Source organism: Microchirus variegatus (assembly GCF_963457635.1).
Source record: "Microchirus variegatus genome assembly, chromosome: 3".
NCBI classification, from domain to species: domain Eukaryota; kingdom Metazoa; phylum Chordata; class Actinopteri; order Pleuronectiformes; family Soleidae; genus Microchirus; species Microchirus variegatus.
In genome coordinates, this window is record NC_139804.1 from 4,689,386 (window position 1) to 4,697,362 (window position 7,977).

General features: G+C 40.2%; 1 protein-coding gene across 1 annotated transcript in view; it reads right to left on the reverse strand.

Annotated features, from left to right (window-relative positions):
- Positions 1-7,051, reverse strand: part of bcl9l (bcl9 like) — a 41,306-nt gene extending 34,255 nt beyond the window's left edge. The window contains exon 1 of the mRNA XM_083887112.1: positions 6,770-7,051. The gene's annotated coding sequence lies outside the window, so the exon portion shown is untranslated. The remainder of the gene's footprint in view (positions 1-6,769) is intronic.
- Positions 7,052-7,977: the final 926 nt, after the last annotated feature.

The following is a 7,977-nucleotide window of genomic DNA, read 5'->3' on the forward strand; positions in this document are numbered from 1 at the left end:
CCGTTTAATAAACAGACCGCTCCAGTTCGACTGTAGGCGCTAAAGGAGCTAACGAAGCTAATGGAGCTAACTGGTAAATGGTGCCTGGATTCCGATGTCACGTCACGTAAACAACAAAAAGAGACACGCGTCTCTTTTTCCGGTCATTTGTCATGGAAACGCGTCATGCGTTAATGCGATTTAACGTTGACACGACGACTGACTGGAAAAAGACGCACGTGACGTCATGTTTACGTGACTCCCGATTCTTAAAATGAGTCTCCAATGTAACGCTAAAGTTTAAAAACAAGGGCACTCGGCTGGTCATCTGTAGCGCTGCTCTTTTCGTTTAATAAACAGACCGCTCCAGTTCCACTGTAGGTGCGCTAACGGCGCTAAAGGAGCCAACGCAGCTAACGTAGCTAACTGGTATACGGTGCCTGGACTCCGATGCCGCGGCACGTAAACATGACGTCACGCACGTCTGGTCACGCCCAGTACTAATTTCCATGAACGATACGGGGAGTGCATAAAATAAATAGTTAGCCTAATAGCATAGTTGCCCAAGTCATATTTGAACGTTTTAGGAAACTAGAAAAAACTACTTTTTTAGCAAGCACATTCGTAAAGTTAGGCAGATATTACAATTGCCAAAATGACTTATGCAATTATGCTATTAGGCTAATGAAATGTGTATTACTAGCGGTGAGATCAGCTTAAATCACAAAGTTCCATAAATGCCCTGTGTTAGGTCACACTTCCTGACCGGCAGCAGTGTCGAGAGAGAGAAAGAGATATGCAAAAATATGCAAAAGACGAGCACAGAACCACAATATCCACCGTGACATTAACGTCAACGCAGAACTCGAGTGTCACAAATAACGCTCATGCTAATCTCTTTTTTTTTTTTTTTATTCAGGGACTACAGAACTGAGCCTCTGCTCCGCTCTGCTCACTAGTCCAGTGCTTAAATGTCTTGGTGTATTCCAGTATGTGGAAACAGTTCTCAGTATCACATTATTCTTTCATAGCGCACCTCAGGAGTGCTCCCTGTAACTCACCCCCAAAGTTCTCAGATCACCTGAGCAGATAAGAAACACTTTGTCAGCAGCTCACCAAATCTGTCTCTGCTTGCACCGCAGCAGTCTGTGTGGACAAGCAGTGGCTGCCACACGCTTATTTATTGAGATAAGCTCATAATCTGTATATATAAACTGATGTAGCCGGACGTCTGAATGGAGGTCTATGGGAAAATGAGCCAAATTCTCTTGAGTTCATCGCTAGTTTCATGTTTTCAATAGAATTTGACGCCAGTTATTTCCTTTAATTACTGTATTTAGAAGAAAAAAGACAACAAAACACAGCATTTATGAGTGGACATGGGTGTTTGTGATAACTAGCATCACTCAAAAGGTGCCTAGAAGGTGACATCTGTAACTTTAAGTTGAAAAAATGTCCCATTTGCAACTGGAGAACTGCGTCCATTTGAGTTTGAGACCAAAACAAACAGGCAGGAAATAAGAGTCAAATATAAATGGTGTAAAAGCATGCAACAGCACATTAATCGTAACGCCACCTGCCTCGACGATCCACGCACAAGAACCACAAACAATATAGTATTTAGCGCTTTGAGCTGTGACATACATAAGACTGATGGATTCAAATGTTCCCTCATTATCCACAACAACCTCATTTACGAGCCTCTAAGGACAATTCACAATAAAAAAAATAAAAAAACAGGCGTGCACGAAGGCCTCTATCGTGCCCTTTATAAAAATGAGAGCCATTTCAATTCCAGTGGAAAGCATCGCACGGTGCACTGTAGCCCTGAAAGACAACTCGGATCAAGTTGCAAACTCTGTTAGGTGCTATATATAGCTCACCAGGATATTATAGATATACACACACACACACACACAGACTGTGTACCAACAGAGAGAAGCTGCAGTATATTGTCCTGTGAACAGTTTTAAGAGCAACGTTATCACATCACATTCAACAGGGTGGACTCGCAGGGTCATGGGGTCCCGTAAGGTCACTGTACTGAGACCACACACACACACACACACACACACACACACACACACACAAATAAATCTAAAGCAACTGGCCATAAAATCCTCTTAATATGTCACAGAGACTCAGGAATAATGTTCATATAACAAACTGAACTCACCAACAACAACAGTACAGCCAAAATATTTGCATTAAAAAAAATATTTTGCAGACCGCAAATCATGTTTATGTTTTGAAATCATGTTTCGGCATGTGGCGCCACCTATCGCCGTCTACCAATCATTGCAGTCAGTAGAGTCTCAGCTGCCACGGGTTGCCAGTTACATCCGAGCTACAATGGCGGAGAAAACGAAACCTAAAAGACCTCGGTATTTTGAATTTGAGTGCAGTAACCGTTTTGGCCACATTCTTACATATGGCGCCTTTAACTTAAAAAAAAAAAAAAAGATCCAAGATTCTCCCTTAACGACAGCTGACCGCTCTGTGCAGACGATACATTCGGCAATAGCGTGATGTAGTTTTCCTGGAAAATCCATTTACGGGCACGAGAAAACTGTGTTATTTGTATCGCGCTTCTCACACAGAGGTGCTCGATATGACGCAACGCAAACGCGGCTATCTATAGTCAATGTGAGCGTTCACGTCAACAAATGGTCCTGACAGAGTAACATTGACACTTCTACACCAACAGAATGTTTGGTGCCGATGATGCGACGTTTAAAATATGACGCTCACAGCCGGGGACTTGCTTCAGATCTTCAAATTGTGCGATACACATATTTAAGTCTGTCCTTAAGTGGTGAAATTCTAAAGTTTAAACTCACTAATCTGTTCATTCAAGGAGTATGATAATGATAACGATGACAAAGATCGGGACAGTGAATTTTGAGTGGTGTTTTTGACTGTTTTCCAGTCTGACTGTTGACCCATTTTCAAAAAAACACAGTTTCAGACCTCCCAAAACGCCGTTTCAATACGATATAACAAAACTATTCACCTATACCCGTTTCCGTGTGGACGGGCCCCTCCCCCAAGTTCTCCAAACTAACTTTTCTCAGTGTTGCTTATAACCATATCACCGTCTGAGTAAAATGACTGAGCACTAGCGCGTCATCACGAGATGCCGACTCCACCGGTATCTTCATCGGTTTCTTGGTCGTTATTTGCAATTTCATGCCACTTATTTGCGTCACTGTCACTGACGCGTACAAAAAAAAAGCCTTGATTCTCTTAAAATACCAAAAGTGATAGTTTGGGATGTTGTCAGTGTGCTTGTATGAGGCATAGCAGCATGTTATCAACACACTGACTTTGCCAAGCACCACCACCATTTCCTGGTACTCATACTCTCACACTGATACCATGAGGTCTCTGGACTTTGGTGGAGGAGAGTGAGCCGTTTACAAATGAGTCTAATCCATACACTTAAGCAGGGCTAGTGAGTGACGAGAATGTGAAGGGATGAATTCATACAATACTCGGTACTAGGGATGAGCCGATACGATACTCAGTTTCAGTATTGGTCTGATAAAAAATAAATAAATAAATAAATTATTTATTTATTTTAAAATATATATATATGTATATATGTATATATATATATATATATATAAAATTTGGTGGCCATTGGACAGATAAAATTTTCAAATCCGATACAATCCAAAAAATTCTATATATCGTATTCTCCACTATGCACAAAGTAGGGGTGGGGAAAAAAAACGATTCACATAGGAATCGCGATTCTAATGATCCACGATTCTGATAAATATTAACTTTTGTCTAAAGTTTGCCTTTGTGTGAGCACATTATCACATTATCTTATACAAACGGTATTGTTTTGATGCCATAATTTGCCTTAACACACGAAGCATTGTATCAATTTCTGAATCGAGAATCGATTTTGAATCTAATCGTGACCCTAAGAATCAGAATCGAATCAAATCGGGAGCCACCCAAAGATTCACATCCCTGGCACAAAGTGTAAAAGTGTAAATATAAATCAGTAACTGCATTTTAGCTGAGTCATGTTGTTAAATTGTGTCTTTGAAATAGCCTGAAATGGCACAAATGTGTTAATGAAGGTGCCTAAATAAACCGATATCGGTACGGGCAGATACTCAAATTTGGAATATATCGGTATTGGACACGAAAAAGTGGTACCATGCCGTTGTGCTACGCCGTACCAGACAATAGAATGTGGGGGAAAAGGGACATGTGAAAACATTTTAACTGAGTCATGTTGTGAAACAGAATATCGAGAATAGCATAATTGTATTGTTAGCAGCCTATGAGTTTAAAATGACTGATATTAGACTGATTTTGGTAGTAAAATGTTGTCATATTTCATGACGGCAAAGTGTTGTATTGATATTGAAGTATTATCTGCAGCTTTTGGTTATTTGACTCATTCTTCCACTCCACTCCCTAGACAAAGAAAACTGTTTATGCTAACTATCCGTTTATGCAAATAGTTTAGTTAAGTTTCCTTTCCCCGGGATATGCATTGAATCACCAGATTATTGCCAATACACAGGCATAATCTCGTGAAAAACAGGCATGTTTAAGTTAACTGCTACTAGGGCTGCAACTAATTCATCCGTCTACCGTTTACCCCGATTAATCGATTGGTCGATTGGCGTTCCCCAAACCTGAAAATGAGGATGTTCTCAAATGTCTTGTTTTGTCCACGTACAAAAATTATTCAACCTAAATGATTTCTTTGGAGCAAAGAAGCTATTTTTTAAATATTTGACGATTCATTTAGTAATCGATCAATCATAGTCATAGTTAATAATAATGACAATACAAAAATGGTGACAGTTAATGGGGATCCTTTTAAATAAACAATAAACAATATGTGTGTCAAACTCAAGGTGCGGGGGCCAGATGTGGCCCGCCACGTCATTTTATGTGGCCCGCAAGTGATTAATTGATCTGCACAAAATCTGTGTTAAAATAGGTCTATGCTGCTTTAAGGCGTGCGTTGTCCATAAACTACATTTCCCATAATGCATGGCGATTGCGTTACCCGCAAAGTGGCGGCACCGCCACTAGATCACAGTGCATCATTGTATATGCATCATGCAAAGAGTGAATTGAATAAGTAATAAATACGGAAAATTATTTAGCATATTATGTTACGGAGTAGTGACATTATATAAATATAATGACATTATATTTGGTTACATTTATTCTGCATGACAACTACATCCAGAGGCGCAGCTTGTGAACAGGCAAGGCAGGCAACTGCTTGGGGCCCCTGAGCCGATAGGGGGCCCCCGACCCTCGGAGCCTGAGGGCTGTTTTTACTAAAATGTGCAGTGACCAGCCGCCTCCCCGTCCCTCTTTAAAAAACAATGGGCGATTTTGCAATGACATCTCAGTAGACATCCCCTAAAGGGGCCCCACATCACTTTAACCTGTGTGAAGTTATCGTTCTGCAAGTTGGAAAATGAAGAGGATTATTTACAGTGTAATGCATATCTTTTTTACTCAGTTTATATATGTTTTTGTTCAGTTATTTACAGTATTTTATTGTTCTATACATTTATATTGTTTTACAATGTGGGTTCTTTACATTGTAATGTATTCTTTTAACTAAGTTTATAAAGGTTTTTGAAAGCTATTTACAGTTCTTTATTGTTCTTTACATTTATATTATAAGGTTTTTCCATTTTTTTTATATAAATTAATTTCGGAAAAAATATATACATTTTGAACTCATACATTTTTCGTTGGTGTCAGATTATCTGTAACATAATGGTGATGAACACTGGTTGGAAGGAAGGGCCCCCTGGGAATTTTTGCTTAGGGCCCCTACAGACTCTAGAATCGCCTCTGATTACATGTGGCCCTTTGAGGGTGACCATTATGCTGATGTGAAAATGAGTTTTGACACCCCTGCTTTATATTGAAACGAATGCTTCAATTGAAACTGAAAAATGTTTTATTTGTACACTGATAAGCAGAACTTTTAATGGCAAATGCTACTCCTAATTGTTGCTGGTAGAAATATCCTGCTATCGCTACACATATCACGATAAAACGTGATGTTTGTATATATATATTTCCCTGCAGCCCCTTTATTTGGTCTTATTTCTACATACAAGTGGAACAGGAAGTGCCTTTAACGTGTAATATAGTGTATATAGTTTGTTCTCCACGAAGCTAAAGCTGCTCTCGCTCACACTGATGCCGCTGACAGTGTTTTTACAGCGGCTCTACAGCAGCACATGCTCCCGCTGAAGTGACAGGTATCTTGTACGCAGTCTGTTAGCATCAAAGGAAAACAACATTTTAAATGCCGCTTTGACTGACTCTGACAGATAAGCTAGCTAACGAGCAAAGAAAAAAAAACCTGCTTATTTTGCATATTATGTGGGTAGAAAGTGAGAAGTTGAGTCGCTGTGCTCTGTTTCGGGGGGGGGGGGGGAATTTGAGGACACATGTCCCTGGCGTGAACCACGGCGCTCGTTGAGAGTGGAGAGCACTTTGCTGCGCCAACCTGGTCCACGACGGCTAACTTAGCATGCTGCTAATCCCGTGTCTCCGCTAGGCTACTCCGCCAGCGACGCTTCCGTAGAAGCGCACACATCTGCGAGCGAAGCAGCGCTTGCTAACGGGAACTTTGTTACTGGCTTATGGGGGGGGGGGGAGAAAAAGAGGTGGTGGTGGTGGTGGGGGGGCAGCGAAAGTTACAACACGCGAGGAAGACAACGGGCAGAGCTAGCATGTTGAGGCGGTGACAGTGTTTTGGAAAGGCTGTGTACTCTACCCCATTCGGCTGGTGTCTGAGATCAGAAGAGGCCGATGTCAAGACTGACGGCCAGTCGACATTCCCCGGAGTGGCCGCCGCCGCCGCTGCTGCCGCTGCCGCTGCCGCCGCCGCCACCGCTTGCTCCTCTCTCCGTTCCACTGCGCAACACGGTCCCCGATCCCCGAGCTCCCGCGGCAATAATACGAAGAGGAGCCGGAGCCTCGGATGGTTGATTAATAACACGGCGTTGTGTTAGGTTGAAGTTTCGCTTGGAATCAGAGGACGTGTCACCTTGCAGCGGTTCATGACTCCCACTATTCAAGATGTAGAAGGGCAGGACGTTGCATTTCTCTGCGAGTCCATTCACTCCCGAGCGCTGACAATAATTAGTGTGGCCACACGGGCATCCGTATGTCACTGTGCTGATATGTCACACACACACACACACACACACACACACTGGACTAATGTGCTGCTGCTCCCGCTGCCGCTGCTGCTGATGATGATGACTGACATATTTTGATGTTGTTGTTTTTTTAATAAAAAAAAACACCCAAGTTAAATCTGTGAAGTAAACATGTATATTTACACATCACATAAGATTACATTGGACTTTGTTATAGAATACAGAAATATAAGACAAATATTATTATTATTATGTCATTGGGTATAGGTCTATGCAACAATTTTCATCAACATCACATACCCACCCAGATATCATTTTCCACAGTATTATTGTAAAGGTTTGTGTGTGTATATATGTATATATATATATATATATATATATATGTATACACACATACACATATGTATATGAATACACATATATATGTATATATAGAAAACAACACTTGTATTATGTCTAATATAAATGTTATATATACATATATGTATGTATATGGGTTAGGGTATATATCTACATATATATATATATATATACACACACACACATATATGTATATATAGAAAACAACACTTGTATTATGTCTAATATAAATGTTATATATACATATATGTATGTATATGGGTTAGGGTATATATCTACATATATATATACACACACATATATATACACATATATACACATACATATACAAACATACATGAATACACACATATGTATATATAGAAAACAACACTTGTATTATGTCTAATATAAATGTTATATATACATATATGTATGTATATGGGTTAGGGTATATATCCACATATATATACACATACAT